Below are 16,944 nucleotides of genomic sequence, written 5' to 3'. Positions count from 1 at the left end.
TATGCATTCACCTGTCAACAGCTTCTCTCCTAGGGGTGGAAGCTCATGTGTCTGCCCTCATCTACACAGGAATGCTGATTGGCTTCACCTTGCACAGATCTTATGCAGGTAACCACAGCTGCTATTAATTCATGATTCCAATGGACCTGCCATGTCCCCCACACAATTATTTTAAATTGTCCAATAAAGAGCTAGCCCTCTCTATGAAAAGTTAAGCTTACTCAGGGCCAAGAATGTTGAAAGGAGGTATGGAGTTGTTTGGACACTGAAGTCTCTAATTTAGTGGTGGCCAACCCTGAGTATGTTTTTAGATTATCAATGGAAAGCATAAACACACAAACACACACACACACACACACACACACACACACTATCATGTCACAAGTGGTCCTATCAGATCACTTTGAAAAGGCACTGATATAATCTAATAGCTGCAGAGACTCCATAAAATTGCCCAAAACACATATCCCATTGGCAACAGAGATGAGTTGTGTTCATGTCTATGGACTCTCGCTACATCCTGCTGCACCATGAAACTGTAAGAAAACCAGTTAGCCTGGATGGGATGGGATGCCTCAAGCTATGTAGGGAAATTTGGAACCTGCAACAGGCATTGGTGAAGTCAGAGAAGAAACCCAATTCTGTACAACCCCACCTATAGCTTTGCCCACAGAAGGCACAACAGCAAAATTCCTTGAAACAGCTGCATCTAGCCCACTATGCAGACAAAACTGTCAACTGGATTAAAAAAATAAATAAGTGAATAAAAATTCCAACCTTGCCATCTCTCAGGCTTCTCAAAAATAAGTCCAATATCTACTCTGCCTATCTTTCTGATTTTAGTTCAAAGGAATTTCTCCACTGGTCTTGGGCCCTATCAAATATTCATGCACTCCTTGTACAATGTGCATGGAAACAGCACAAGCAGATCGTCCTCTAAATGAGAACTGGACAGCATGAAACTTCTCACAACAACCAGAATCACAGATTTCTAGGAAGCATATGCATCCTATAGAAACCGAACAGAAACAAGCCTTTTAGAAGGCACAGGGGATGTGTTCAACTTGGTGTCGCTGGCTCCGTTGTCTTCCCGTAGTCAAGGCAGACGACCAGGGAACGCAGGTTTCTCTAGGCCCCTTAGCCCTAGTCAGACCCAACAGACCTCATAATTTCAGGGTCTTTCTGTGGCTCAGCTCCCAGCTATCCAAACACAGGATACTGACATCACTTCCTCTGATTGCTGACCAGCGTTCACAAAACGCCTTCTATCCTAGATTCCAAATCATCAATTTTCTGCCTGAGTTTGAGTGTTTAGTGTTTCACTCCTTTGTTTTCATGTTCCAGATGGAATTTGTAGAACACCAGGCTCCCTTTGAGGGCCATTGAGGGGTAAAGGAAGTGGGAGTGGGGCTTCTAAGAAGGTTGGGGGCTCCACTCTTCTTCAAGAGGAGGAGTTGCCCTCCTGTCTGACTGGAATCCCACGGCATGCTTTGTTTCACTGCTTTCACAATGCGGATATGGGGCACGAAAATGAGCCTTCTGCTTTCTGACTTACAGGTAAGGAGAACTCAGTTTTCCTAGTCCTGCCTCAGCCACTTGTCCAGGAAAGACAAAGGAGCACCTGCTTCTGATGAGAGGGCTCCTCTCGGCTGCTCGGAGTCAGAGAGTCTCTGTGACAGAATCTAGGAGCAGTTTCTCCTGTCCTACAACACTAAGAAGACCTCAGAAGTGCCGCTTCCAGGGCTACACTATCCATGGCCACCCAAGGCCTCTCCTGGGGCATTCCTAGTGAGACTGGACTGGCTGCCCAGGGTCCCCAGCCTGCTCTGCCAGCTTGCTTAACCCTCTGGCTTCTTGATAGTGTGTACAAAATCTGTCCCATCTCTGGTGTTCTTTCAAAGGACAGCTCTCAAAAGAAACCACTGAGGGACATTTCAGTGACTACAAGGAAACAGGTACATAAGGCACCATGGTTCTCAGGGTTCGCTGCTGAGTTCCCTTCGCTTGGAATGTGTTCTTGGGTCTTAGAGGCTGTTGGCTGTCTTAGAGACTCTAAAGGGAAAACTTGTTCTTCCTTCTGAACAACATCTGAACTCATGGCTGATAGCCTCGTAAAGTCTCAAGCTGTTCTTTATAGGACTTACTGGAAGCAGGAGACGAAGCCATCCAAACACATACTGTTAAGAAATGACATCAGTAGTAGCCTAAACAACAGTTTGTCTGGGCGGGGTTGAAGTGTTTAGGTACAAAACTTTCCAAAAACTTCCTATAGCCTGTTGCCCTAGGCTACTTGCTCCTTACCAAATGCCCCCAGGCATGACCAGGGGTTGTACTGACAAAATTCTTTTCCATGGAGCAAACTGCACCTCTAAATATCTGGCAGAAAGTCCCTGGGTGTTCCCAAGACTTTGTCTGAAGCCCAAGCACAGGACTCGACTCACTAAACAGGAGAGGACAAGAACCCAAACCTAATCGAATGGTGTTCACCTGGAGTGTAGCATGGTGACATGGGGGGAGGGGTGGTTCCTGAGAAGGTGTGGGTAGCCCTAGATCTGAGACCCAGAACTAACAGTCTAATAGTGGAACAGAGTGAACTAGGGGGTAAGGCAGGAATCAAATTAACAGGGACATGCCAGAATGAGAGGGTGATGGGAGGTGGAGTTTCAGGAAAGAAAAGAAAGGAAGGGCAGGGGACAGGGAGAGAAAGAATGCAAAGAAATTTTGGAAGAATTGTAAATACAGTAGGTAGTGAATTTCAGATATAAAGCATATGCTAATTTCTTGAGGCATGATAATAAGTATGTTGTCATTATGTAAGAAAGTATCCTTGTTCCTAGAAAATACAGCCAGAATTCACATGAGTGTGTCTGTCTGTGTGTGTCTGTGTGTCTTTGTGTGTCTGTGTGTGTGTGTCTGTGTATGTGTCTGTGTGTGTGTCTGTGTCTGTGCTTCTGTGTGTGTCTGTTTGTGTATGTCTGTGTGTGTCTGTGTGTCTGTGTGTGTCTGTGTGTGCGTGTATGTGTATGTGTCTGTGTGTGTGTCTGTGTGTACGTGTGTGTGTCTGTGTTTCTGTGTGTGTCTGTCTGTGTGTGTCTGTGTGTTCGAATGTGTTACCTGTTAAGTGTCTGTTACATCCTGTGCTGTCTGCTTCCTGTATGCTGCCACGTGACAAGCTCTGCTTCACTCACTACCACAGATGAAGCCACTGAGCACACCTTCAGCCTGATGATGGACAAAACTTCAGAAAGCACATGCCAAAACAAATCCTTCCTTGAGTTGCTTCTGCCAGATACTTTGTCACAAGACAAGAAAAATTATGTAATCTTTCTTCTTAGAAACTCACTCTCACTGCCTTCCTTGCTCAAATAAGCATGACTTTCTCCCCAAACTACCGTATCATATAAACACACATGCAAACACGCACAAGTGCACACACACAAACACACATAAATGCACACACATGAACATGCACACATGCTTAAAGCTTTATTTTCAAAGCATCATATTTTACATGTAGCATTTTCCAGAGCATTCTGGAAACAGCGCTCTAAATCCTATCACAGGATGGTTCCATTATAGCATCTGACCTCCAAGAAGTTGTTTATTTAAAGTAAGTAAATGATATTTTTTATTTCTTGTTATTTTAAATTAACATCCATTCTACTCTACACAGTCACATCCATTAGCCTCCCAGTTGAACCCCAAAGAGCAGTAGATAGGGGCAAAACACAAGAACTTACCTTTGGTCTCACTAGTCAAATGTCTCCCCTTGCCCCTCCAGCCTCTGTTCGGGACTGTCACTTCAGTGTCCCACGGGAGTGAGGAAGCAGCACTCTTTGGGAAAGCTCCGTGAGAAGACGGGCTTGCAGGAAGGGCAGGGCAGGGAAGGTGAACTGTGTGGTAACTTTGTAACAAAGGCTTCAGACAGTCCCACTGGGATTGCAAGGGAGATGTCCTCCTAAACTGCCCCACATAAAGGCCATGGAGCCTGCTTTCCTGTATCCACATCAATTGGATACAGCTTGCCTTCTAGCAGAGGGCGCACGATCGGTTCAGGCCACTTCCCTCTGCCAGGGCTGGTTGTGGGGAAAGCACAGCAGGAGTGGTTGGCAGCAGCACTGCTGGCTAGGTGTGAGTATCTGAATCTTGAAGTGGGGGAGCTGAGTGCTGTTTATACTACAGGGTCCTCAGACAGTTTGAACATTGTCTCAGAAAATACATCTTTTCTAGAAAGTTTGAGAAGCAAAGGGGCTGGGAGACTTGTCAAAAGCCACCTCAATGTTGACACAGCTTCCACGTCTGAAATGCTGAGACTCAGACTGAATGTCCCCAGCTTTTAAGAATATGCTGTACTATACCTGAGCAACCTCATCCAACCCACTGCAGTTGCCAATACGAAGTCACTAGGATGGCATTTCCCTTCTCTCTGGCATGGGGGTGGAACTCCACTGGACAAACCTCAGCTGCGTGTTTGGAGAGAGGGAAAAACAAAACAATCTTTATTTTCTTAGTGAAGTACTATAAAAACAGTTCTGAGAGAGAGGAGAGTACAGAGCAAAGCTTTCCTAGAAACCTCGCTGCTGTTAGGTCACACCTTCGGGGCACTGGCAGCAGCTGCACAGACCCAGGGCTCTGAGGCATGGCTCCCGGGTCAGTCAGGATGCTCAGTTCCAGCAAAGGCTGGGCCTCCGGGCATCTACACTAAGCTCTTGAAATCCAATGCCTCGGAATCTAACATCAGTACTGATTGGGAGGCGGAATGCTGTGTCTGAAGTGCCACGATGATTGAATTGTCCGGCAAATGAATCATAATAAGCAATAGCCGAACTTTCCAAACTAGACCAACATGCTTTCCTGGGAAACCCTCCAAAGTCTTTCCAAGTGGGATCACCAAAGCAAGAAGACCGCAAGATTGCTCTGCCTGCTCTCAACATAGTGCAAGCCGTTATTGGTATCAGCGATGATAATGATCAATAAACAAACAGGGCTGGGGCCGGGGTGTCAATCTAAGAGAAACCGGAAGCTACTGGCCTATAGTGAGCTCTGAAGAACAAGACAGAAGAGAGGCAAGTTCCCTACAGTACTGAGAAGGTGGAGTAGAGACAAAGTCTGAGCCACTTGACGCACCTTGACGCACAGTGTGGCCTTGTGCCCTAGAACACAGCCGAGACCCGGATGCTGACAGCGCAAGAATGAGTCACGTGTTCACTCACACCTAATGGGCTCTGAGACCTGCAACCTGACCTTGGGAAGAGGCAGCCAGAAGAAAACAGTTGTTTCGGAAATTATTCTTTTGTTGTTGTTGTTGTTATTGTTGTTGCTGTAATTTTCTTTCTTTTTTTTATTTAGGTATTTATTTCATTTACATTTCCAATGCTATCCCAAAAGTCTCCCACATGCTCCCCCACCCACTCCCCCACCCACCCACTCCCACTTCTTGGCCCTGGAGTTCCCCTGTACTGCGATATATAAAGTTTGCACGAACAATGGGCTTCTCTTTCCACTGATGGCCAATTAGGCCATCTTCTGATACATATGCAGCTAGAGACACAAGCTCCGGGGGGGCGGGGGGGGGGGGACGGGACTGGTTAGTTCATATTGTTGTTCCACCTATAGGGTTGCAGATCCCTTTAGTTCCTTGGTTACTTTCTCTAGCTCCTCCATTGGGGGCCCTGTGATCCATCCAATAGCTGACTGTGAGCATCCACTTCTGTGTTTGCTAGGCCCCGGTATAGTCTCACAAGAGACAGCTATATCTGGGTCCTTTCAGCAAAATCTTGCTAGTGTATGCAATGGTGTCAGCGTTTGAAAGCTGATTATGGGATGGATCCCCAGATAAGACAGTTTCTAGATGGTCCATCCTTTCATCTCAGCTCCAAACTTTGTAACTCCTTCCATGGGTGTTTTGTTCCCAATTCTAAGAAGGGGCAAAGTGTCCACACTTCGGTCTTCATTATTCTTGAGTTTCATGTGTTTTGCAAATTGCACCTTATATCTTGGGTATTCTAAGTTTATGGGCTAATTAATATCCACTTATCAGAGAGTACATATTGTGTGAGTTCTTTTGTGATTGGGTTACCTCACTCAGGATGATGCCCTCCAGGTCCATCCATTGGCCTAGGAATTTCATAAATTCATTCTTTTTAATAGCTGAGTAATACTCCATTGTGTAAATGTACCACATTTTTTGGTATCCATTCCTCTGTTGAGGGGCATCTGGGTTCTTTCCAGCTTCTGGCTATTATAAATAAGGCTGCTATGAACATAGTGGAGCATGTGTCCTTCTTACACATCTTCTGGATACATACCCAGGAGAGGTATTCTTGAACACCTTCATCACTGCTTTTCTTAATAAAATCACTGTACTGTGATCTTCACTCAGGAATTTTCACCCTCCTTAACCATTACATTTTTATACACTGACTGACTGAAAAACAAAACAAAACCTATGGCTGAATCAACATTAGAAAACCATTGCTGCTGGGTCACCTGTCCTCACTCTACAGTCCTTGTCATTTACAATCATCCTTTGTAAATTTTATACTATATGTCTGCTTACATGTATACATTGCAGTCATATATGAAGAAGAAAGAGAGACTGGGTACCATTTCTTAAGGTTATATATTTTAACTACACTTATTTTCCTCCAAATTTCATGATTCCACTTTTTAAAAAAAAGAGCTGAATAATATACCATTTTATCTATGCACCCAGTGTCCACCTGTTGATGGACATCTATGTTGGTTCCACTCATGGAGCTCTCTGGGAATATACCCAGCTGTGGATCATTTGGTTACACGATCTTCTTTTGTGAGAAACCTCCAAACTGACTTCTGCAATGGCTGTGTTCATCTTTACTACTTCCAGCAATGACTAAGGCTTAACCCTAACCCACATCCTCCCCAGTATTTATTGTCTAATTGCTACTTAAAAAAATTTAGTGGTGTTTGGACAATTGTCCCTTAGTCAGTGACTTACAGGAAATATACAGAAGAGATGGGGGACAGGATCCCAAACAGCCCACCTACTTTCCCCTACTAGATCTTTACATACAAGGCCACATCCAGAATATCACCTGTCAAAGCACCTGCCGAGCAAAAGGACTGGGTACCTTTGAAGCTCTCTGTGTTACTAACCTAACTCATCTAATCCTTACAGGAATCTCAACTCCTTATTGTCCCTCCATTTACAGAAGAGGGAAATGGAGCCAAGCAATCAGCTTCCTTATGTGATCTCACCTGAGGCCAGTGGTGCTGGAGGCCTTGGCTGGTGCTGGTGTCACTGAGGGTAGTGGTGATGAAGGCGTTGGCTGGTGTAGCTGTCAGCCCAGGAGTGAGCGGTCTTTGTCCCCTGCTGTCCTGCTTTGTTCTCAAGCCTTTAGTAGTCTTGATTTTCAAAATTTCCTTCCAGACAAATTATAGAATACCCATTTCTCAAATACATGAGATGTGCTTGGCTTGAGTCACAAAACCAATCCTTTATTTACTGAACGTGGAACTGCACCAAAGCCAGCCTGCAGCCCGGAGCCTTAGACTTGACCAAGCAGAGAAAACAAAAATCCACACGCTAAAGACACATGTCTGCTCCTGCTCCAAAGACAATTGGACCTGCGAGGGTAGGGGTGCTTGATGAGCTAGTTCACTAGTAGCCCCGAGGCACTCACATGCTTCCTCTAATTCACCTCAGGCAAGGTGTTGAACCTATCACATCCTCTAGAAACAATGGTCTGACTCCACGCATTTCCAAAACATTTCAAATGCATCACAACACTCAGTTCACTTGGAAGCACTATGACAATACATACATGTAGGCAGTGGTGGTGCATGCCTTTAGTCCCAGCACTCAGAAGGCAGAGGCAGGCGGAGCTCTGTAAGTTTGAGGCCAACCTAGTATACATGGTGAGTTCCAGGGCAGCCAAGGCTACACAGAAAAACCTTGTCTTGAGAACAAACAAAAAATGGAGAAACCGAGGCTCACCATAGTTATAAGGAATCTAAAGTCCCATAACTTGGTTGATCCCAGCTTTCTCCACTACATTCTTTCAAATGTGTTCTGGTTCAAGATCCAGCCATAGAAGATCAAGTTCAAAAAATGCTTCAAGCTCAAGAGAATGTTGGTTTTCATTATTTAGCCAAAGAGGATCTGTGCCATGCACATTCCAACCATAAATCAGATTTGGTGAATCATGAAAAACGATTGTTTTCCATGTCTTTATCTGTTCTGCCTGATTCTCAGACCACTAGTTTAAACTCTGAGGAATCCCAAGATGCCAGTGGTCAGCTTGTGCAATCCAAGCACTATGGGATCAGGAGCGTGGGTGCCCTAACACGAAGTCTATTTGTCTCATGATTTTTTATATTTGGAAGCAATTCACTCTTTGCTAGATCCCCACGAGGTAAGAACCATAGGTATCCCTGCCTGATAGAGAACCCTGCTAATGCCTGGGGACTTGAAGAAACTGAGGTCAAAGTCAGAACCATGATTTGGACTTGAAGATACAATTTGGTTTCCTGCTTTGAGCTTGGGATGCTGGAGTGCTCAAAGGTAGGTGACAAGAATGTAAGTATCTCACTGGAGGTTGGAAGACAAGACATTGTTTGTTCTGTATGATATTTTTAAAGTGTCATTGCTTATTATGTTGTTCAGCACCATAGCTCATCAATACAGCTTTGTTCTCAGAGCTCCAGAAGGCTCTATAGTGAAAAGATAGTCTTCTTTGAGTGCAACATCTATAACACTTATTATTATTAAAGTGCTAGCAGAAAAGAGGAGACACAGAGGACAGCTGGCTCAGGAGCACCTCGGAAAACCTCGGAGGCACTAAGAGGGAGAGCATGTGTGGATGGAAGAGCAGAACAGATTCCACCTGCACTCCTGCCCCAGCGCTTTCCAGTGTGGGACACATTCCATGAGTGAACATTCTGCTAAGTAGGGACCAGTGAGGATGTAGCGATGAGTGAATCACACCCAGAGATCAAGGCCTGCCTCTCCTCTGCTCGGGCCTGCAAGTTGCTGTCCTTTTTATCTCTTCGCCCTCTCCCTAGACTATTTCTTATCCCAGTATAAAGGCATCACATAGCAGTAACAGTTCTCTTAACTATAGATGACCCAGCCCAATCTTTCTACCTTTCTCTTTGCCACAGCAGCCCCACAGAGACTCTGGAGACAGGGCACCCCAGTCATTCCTCTTCTAGCGTTGCCTAACACCCAATCCTAAAGTCCCTGCTCCTGGCAGTTTATTTTAGTAGACTATTATAGTCACATTAGTCTGGACCACTAAAAGGCCTATTTGAAAAAGACAAAGTATTAAAGTAAGTAAGTAGAGAAAGAACACTAACAACAAAGCCACAGATGATGAGAACAGCAACAGCCAGGCAGCAATGTACAGAATGTGTGCGCTATGCCTGTGCTTTGCACATGTGACACCATGCTAGTTTCTCTGCTCACATTCAAGGCTAGCACATCATACAAATGTCTTATGCTTTGAGAAAGTGGTAAGCAGCATGAACAAACTGGTCAGAAAGTAGTGGTGCCTGACTCCATCATGAGACATGTCTTTCTCCAAAATGCACTCTTAAATCCTGCCCTGGACTTTAATCTACTCTACCACCCAGAAGGCTTACATCAAAGGAGCTGTTTTTCTTATTTACCTAAGATTATTTGCTAAATCAGCATGCTATTGCTGTTATGAGTTCAGCTAACTTCAAAGTCTGTGGGAAGAGTCTCCACAAGATCACCCTGGCTTCACACATTAACAGCATACGTAGGGACATGTAGGACGATCACATATCACAAGTGGCTACAAATTTGGAGGCTCCCCACAAATACTTTAGTAATTCACTAGATGCACACAGACCTCAAGAAAGCACTATAGTTAGGGTAAGTTTTAGTATAGCAAAATAATGTGAATATGAATCATCCAAGGGAAGAGCCAGGAAGGGTCAGGGAGACTAGCTGGTAGGTTCTAGCTGGCAGGTTCTAGCTGGCAGGTTCTAGCTGGCAGGTTCTAGCTGGCAGGTTCTTGGCTTCATTCTGCCCAGGCCATCATATGTCAGCTACTCCTCACCAAAATGTATGGCTGCCAATCACGGAGGCTCATGCACGTCTTCAGGCACCAGAGATTTGATTGGGGCTAAATCTGGGAGAACCCAAATGCTTGCCTTTTAGTCTCCAACTGGCAATGGAGATTCAGGCCAATACTCTTGGTCCCCAGTTCCTCCAAAACATATAACCAATGTGTATTCAAAAGCGCCTGTCATTAGTCATATTGTTTGACTGCCCTGTGGTCCTGGCTCCCGGAAGAGAAAAAGACAAACTTCTAACAGTGTAAAAATAAATGTAAAAGGGCCATATGGCTTAATCCCTGTGTTCAGTTAGATAATATTCTGTACTTGTTTCACTTAGGGTCTAGAAAATTTGTCAAAAGTTTCATGAAGGTGAGTACAGGCTAAGGAGAAAACCTGGGAGCCTATGCTTCTTACTAAGAACACACACGGTGCCCCATATATTGACCCCAAATCCTACTTGTCTTCCTGAATGTTTCCACAAACTGATCACCTATTAGGCTGGGGTTAGGAACTATCTGTGTCTCTCAATAGGCAGTCAGTGGCTCAATATATATCCTTTCTTCCCTCCACCCTTTAGTGATTGTAAGAAAGAAATTCTCATCCAGACTCCAATCTATGGACACCTATGGATTTCTCCTAAGGCCTCTGGGGTTCCAAGTCCACCCCTGAGTGTCAGGGAAAGAGTTACCTACTCCAGGATTGTAGATGTGTTCACAAGAGGATTGCCTCCAAAGAGACTCACATCATTCCTGTTAACAACACTGGCACAGCCAAGACAACACCACAGCCAAGAAGGCTATCTCTATTCTACCCAGCAGGCTCTCCAACAGTTGGGTCTCCCTTTTACTCTTCACAAAATAAAGTTTGGTGTAGAATCTTGCTGCTTAGGGTGTGGCCCAATGACTATGGCAAGAACACCTTCTGGGAGTGTTTTAGAAATGTGCTTTGGGCCCATGACAGCCGCTACATTCAGTTCTGCATCAGGACAAGATGCCCAGATGGTTCCTGGGAATGTGATTCACAAAACACTCTCTGCCCAACGTCTCTAGATCCTTCCAGAGACCTACACTCTGTGTTTCTCAAAAGGTACAACTTCCAAACCTCAGGGCTGAGACACCTCTCACAACTGAGGAACCCCACTCTCTAATCAGTAGTCACAAAGTTGAGTCCCAGAAGACGCCTGTGAAACCAAAAACCCTTGGACAAGCAACATTGGAACCCAGGAGCAGGCTCATTTTTCCGTAGACTGGTGTGCTGTGTGAGCCAGCTGAGGTCTTGAATGTAAACCCTCCTGAGCGCCGACCTAAACAAGGAGTAATTATGGGCTTTTTACTCCCTTCAGATGCAGGGCTTTGGCTGGTAGGCCCTCCACTAGGTTCCTCAGGAGGTCTTATTTCTGAGTGGGGGTGGGGGAGCTCTGGTTAACCAGAGCAAGCCCAGTTCTGAGGGACAAAGTTGACATACCAGTATAATTACACATAGGTTGACCATGTTTACTGGAATATTCTCAGTCTAGAATTTCGAACAAAGGCTGAACCCTAGAAAAACACACCACTAAAGAGAAACAGGTTGTCCTGAGTGATTTATTGAAGAACAGAAGGGAAGAAAGCAAGGAGAATTATCAGAGGTTCACATGTGCTTCCCTTTCCCCCTGCCTGAGCTAAGAACAGCCAGTGACCACGGCTTTCCCACCCTCCTCAACGGAAGTCTCAAAAGGCTGATGGTGTTTGCTTCTGAAGACAAGTTATTCATGTAGCCACATCAGATTCCAGAAACCCATTCAGTCTCAGAAGAAAGCTGGCTGGAGCACTGTCAGGGCAAGATCCCTCCCCTTCCCTTCTGCCTCCTTCCCTAACCCTGCCCCTAGCCCTCCTCACACACTCCCTGCAACAGCCATCAGCAGATGGATTCCAAATAAACAGAAGAGTAGCCAACGTGTCTCCAGAAAAGCCAGAACATTCTAGGTATCCCTTACCTCAGGAGGCCCCTGGGAGCTTCTGGGGTTTTGAATAAGTACTGGAAGTGTGTGGCCTTCAGGTCTGTCCCATGTAAATGTGTAATTCTAACAGAAAATGGTGACATCTCCAACTTACAGCTAAGAGCATGCATTGATCCAGCAATCAAGGGAAAGTGTCAGTCAGAAATTGGAACCGTAAAAAAGCAGCAACTTCAAGAATAAAAATTTTTGTACATGCCATTAAGGTGTCCCCAGCAGAGTCACAAAGCCCTCAGAGGCCTCATATGTTCTTGCCACCCCATCCACACCCTGAACAGACACACACACACACACACACACACACACACACGCACGCACGCACACGCACACATGAACACCTCAGCAAAGAAAAACTTAGCAACATCTACCACATGCCTGGCAAAGAAATACAAAGATAGTCCAGCTTCCTATCCTCAGAGTTTATGACATTAGCGAGGTAAGTTCAACCATGAGAAACAAATTGGAACAACACAAGAGGGGCTCTGGCAAAGGCTGAACAGCTTTGGGGGTAGAAAGGAGAGCCGATAGACCACTGAGTTATGGGGTCACCAGGTAGGAAGTGTGATGATCATTGACCATAAAAATACATGCTGGGTTCTGGAAGTTGCTCTTTTGGAGTTGCCTTAAAAAAATATATTTTACTTAGGAAATTCCCGGGGCCTTCACTTTTCCTGTCAAGCAGAGGGTTACTTGCCAGCTCCAGGGCAACATTTTGAAATTTCTAATTGCAAGTCTTGGTATGTAATCATTTGCCCTGTCTCATTGTCTGGAACTCTGAAGGGGTGACACACTCTGGGCCAGGTGGTGCCACACAAACAGAGAACTAGTAGGCAAGTGGGCTAATTAGCCCATTTCTACGCACTCAAACTACAAACGCTGTAGCTGTTCAAAAGTCTGAAAAGGGACACAAAATCAGGGCAGATGCAGATCCAACCAGAGGTTCATAGTAGATGTCTGCCAAATGGAACATTCCCGACATAACCAGTTAGCACTCTCTGGGCTTCAAGCCCCTCTCCAACAGGCATGGCACTAAGGACACCCCTTGGGATCTCAAGCTTGTGCAAAATACAGTGACTGGGCATTTAGACACAAGGACCTACTGCAGAAACAGCTGGATGAATGATGCATCCAAAAAGAAGACAACTTGGGGAAAGAACAGGAGTGGAATTGTTCAGAAGCTCAGCAGAGATGTGCATCAGCCTTGGCTTAGCCCAGACAGAGAGGAGGTGTGTGTTGATTCTATCACTGTGACAAAATTCTTGTGGTGGCCAACTCAAAGAAAGAGATGGGTTTTGTGGTGGTGATTTTGTTTTGGGAGGCTTGGAGGGCTTTTTATTTTGTTGGTTGATTATTTGATTGGATTGTTTGGGGGTTTTATATCATTTTGTTTTGCTTCAAGACATGGTCTCACTATACATCCTTGGCTGGCCCAGAGCTAACTGTGTAGAGTATTCTGACCTCATATTCACAGAAATCCACCTATATCTGCCCCCTGAGCGTCTTGGCATGTGCCAAGACATGTATTTTAACCCTCAGTCGGGAGGTTTCCATTCACTGTCACCTGCCCTATTTCTCTGAGCCGTCAGCAGCACAGCACTGCACAGAATGGGGAGGAGCACTGCACAGCATGGGGGAGCACTGCACAGAATGGGAAGGAGCACTGTATAACACAGGGAGGAGCATATGGGAGAGGAAACCTGTTCACCTCATGGTGAGCAAAATCAGGACAAGGAAGGGGCTGGGATCCAAATAACTCCTTCAAGAGCATGCTCAGTGACCAGACTTGCTTCCAGTAGACCACACCCCATCAAGGTTCCACTACCTCCAGGTAATGCCTCTGAAACTTTCAAGATCCAACCACAGCAGACAGACCAGAAGGAAAGAAGAATGGCCGAGAGATGCTCTCCATGAGGACAGCAGCGTCCTTCTCTGCGGGCAGCCTGCTCTCCCGCACTGATGCCATGCTTCCATTGCCATTCCTAGTAACCCATCCTCTTCCAAGTAGAGAGAGGAGCTACTGGCCTAGGCTCATCAGTCTACTTGTCCCTCTGACTGGTTAAAGGATCAACATGGGATCCCTAAGAAGGGAAGCCAGGAGCCTTTCCCCTGAGGAAGAACTACTGTGTGAACCAGTAAATACCCCACCCCAACCCCCTTTCCTCCTAAGCCCGTCCCAGGGGCCATTCTAGCACTGACAACCAGGAGATTTGCAACTAATATCAGGGACATATGAACTTCAATCAGTTGTCTCCTGGTTAGTTTCTGTCTCCCACCCTGTAGCTAGGTCCAGGAGGATACTCTAAGGGAAAGCAGGCTAAAAGCAGGGATCTCTGTGATGACACTGACATTGTCCATGACACTGTGAGAAACCTTTTCCAAAGCAACAACCTACATGGCTGGTGTCCTGGCTCAGAAGGTGTCTTCAAACAGAGCTGGCAAGAGCAGATTCTCTCCTACAGTCCCTCCAACTGGAGCTGCCATGCTGCAGAGGCTGTGAGATGCCTGCTATACTTCAGCACCTACAGTAAGCACTGAAACCTGAGTCTGCTCTGTCTTTCCAAATGTCGCAACAGCAGGAGCAGGAGTAGGAGCAGCAGCAGCAGCAGCAGCAGCAGCAGCAGCAGAAGAAGAGGAGGAGGAGGAGGAGGAGGAGGAGGAGGAGGAGGAGGAGGAGGAAGAGGAAGAGGAAGAGGAAGAGGAAGAGGAAGAGGAAGGGGAACATCATCATCATTACATCATCAACAACAGCAACAACAACAACCATATTTGCATTCTGTATTTGAATCCCATACCCTACAACCCTGGAAATGGACTTTCAGTACAGACGCATTTAAAGCTTTCTTTATTCATCTGTGCAGTGGAGATACTAACAGACTCTGGTTCACCGGACTATTGCAGAGCTAAATCTGATGATGAATTAGAGGTACTTTGGCTGGCAGTAGGCATGGCTGAAACTGTTATCCCCACCACTGTGACCACCATGGTTAAGAAATGCTCCAAAACCTGTGTTCTGTGAAGTAAGCCATGATCTGACCTTGTAAAATCAGAAAGTGTCCTCTCCTTGGAAAATGGCTAGCAGCTCCTAGTGGCAAGTCCCAGGCATGGGTCTATTTTATGCCTTTATATACTTTCTCATTTATGTTTTGATTTATGAAAACGCATCCATCATTTTGTAAGGGAAGCCTCCAGACACATGAAGGAAAATGATAGAAATGCACAACAAAAACAAATAAAAGCATTCAGCATGGCTAACAAGTCAGCCATTTGGTCCCAGTGGGGTAGATAAATCCAGAGGCAGGCTCAGCAGTGGGACTCGAGGGTCAATGGCCTGGGACTCTGTGAAGGAATCAAGGAAAGGATTCTGGCACCTTGACTGATGGCTTACCTCAAATCCACCCAGAGCCTCTGCGCAGCTTCCAGAAGTAGCTCCCAAAAGCATCTTCAAGAGGCCAGTCCGGAAAACTGTAAAAGCTTTTCACCTCTGTTCCTGTGGGAGATATTTGCAGAGAGAAGGTGTTTGTGTCAAGGCTACCTTAAGGAGGTAACAGGGACATTTCTCCATCTTTACCCATTGCTCTACAGTGTTACCATAAGGAGACCCCAAGTGGCATTGTCAGCACCACAGCATTTGCTTTGAGAGCAACACTTTCAGTTAGCACAGATAATGTCTACTCTAGGCTGCGAGAAGTCATCTGAAACAAAATCGATGGAGAACAGGAAGAGATCCTTGCAGTGGAGGACAGAGAGAGGCTCCTTGCTACCAGGGCTCCCAAGACTCTCCCATTGCGGATACTTCCATCCGGAAATTTCTTTCTGCCCACATTCTGAGAGAGTTCTGAGCTGTCCTGGACAAGCTAGCTGGACAAGCGCTTTATTCTGAAGCTGAGAGGGGGCTAAAGATGGCCATGTGTGTGAAAACTGATGGAGCAAGTCCCACAGAAGAGTCTCCCAGCTGAGACAAAAAGAAGCTGCTGATGGGGGGAGGTGGGGGAGTGGAGCCCAGGTAATCTCTATTCACTGGAATAGCAGGGCTGTGGAGCGACCATTGATTGTCCTGACTGAGCATGGCCTTGTGCCTGAAAGAGGTAGACCCTGATTGTATGTGATCCTGATGATTCATCATTACTCCCCAAACACAGACCCCACAGTTACTATCACATCACTAAGACAGTGGGGAGGGAAGCTAAGGCCAAATTGGGTGGCAGGGTGATGGGTGGCAGGACTGGGATTTGAGCCCAGACAGTTTAATAATAAAAAATTGTGTCGTTAGATCACACACCTTCCTGCTAGGTCCCGTATGGCCACAGCTGATGTTCTAGCTCTCTGCAAATGTCTGCTGTGGATGCTGGGATTTCCAGTGTGTCCTTCCAATAACCAATCCCTCCCCCGTCACCTAAAGTGATGGCATTGTGACATCATTCTCACAAATTTGAAGCATTCAACTACAGGGACACAAAAGTTCCAATGGTTTGTGAAAACACCATGGAATGATAGAGCCTCCAGACGAGACTGACTGTGCTCTCTTGTTCTGCTGAAGCTTAAAGGGCAGCACCCAAGCTGAGACAGCTGAGGCAGAGTTAGTGCCGGGGGTGTCAGCTCAGGGACCTTGACTTACCAGGCCCGATCTTATCAGCTGACTTATCAGCTCTGCCCATCAGGAAGGGCTTCCCTGAAGCCAAAAAGATTCTTGGTCCAAGCTGGGGGTCAGAAAGCTACAGCTCAGAGACTAAGTCTGCCTGCTGCCTGCTTTCTATGTAAAGTTTTGCTGGATGGCAGCCACAATCATTTATGAATCCTCTCCAATGGGTTTCATGCTAAGAGAGCAGAATTGAGTAATTGTGACAGAGACCATATGGCCTCCTGAAGCCTGAAAGATCTCC

At 45.9% G+C, this 16,944-nt stretch overlaps 2 long non-coding RNA genes across 4 annotated transcripts in view; both read right to left on the bottom strand.

Moving 5' to 3' along the window:
* Gm33440 overlaps positions 1 to 16,488 on the bottom strand; it is a 36,430-nt gene extending 19,942 nt beyond the window's left edge. For all 3 annotated transcript variants that reach the window (XR_381108.3, XR_381110.2, XR_381109.3), the window contains exons 1-2: positions 16,344 to 16,488; positions 15,450 to 15,551 (exon numbers count right to left, since the gene is read on the bottom strand). This is a non-coding gene — a long non-coding RNA (predicted gene, 33440). The remainder of the gene's footprint in view (positions 1 to 15,449; positions 15,552 to 16,343) is intronic.
* Gm33379 lies at positions 4,334 to 7,387 on the bottom strand. The gene is made up of 3 exons (XR_381107.2): positions 7,240 to 7,387; positions 5,128 to 5,244; positions 4,334 to 4,463 (listed from the first exon to the last, which is right to left on the bottom strand). It is a non-coding gene; the product is annotated as a predicted gene, 33379 (long non-coding RNA).
* Positions 16,489 to 16,944: the final 456 nt, after the last annotated feature.

The sequence above is a fragment of the Mus musculus genome, chromosome 11 (assembly GCF_000001635.26).
Source record: "Mus musculus strain C57BL/6J chromosome 11, GRCm38.p6 C57BL/6J".
Taxonomy (NCBI): Eukaryota; Metazoa; Chordata; class Mammalia; order Rodentia; family Muridae; genus Mus; species Mus musculus.
The sequence above is the reverse complement of the archived record's forward strand: the minus strand, read 5'-3'. Positions and strand labels throughout refer to the sequence as shown.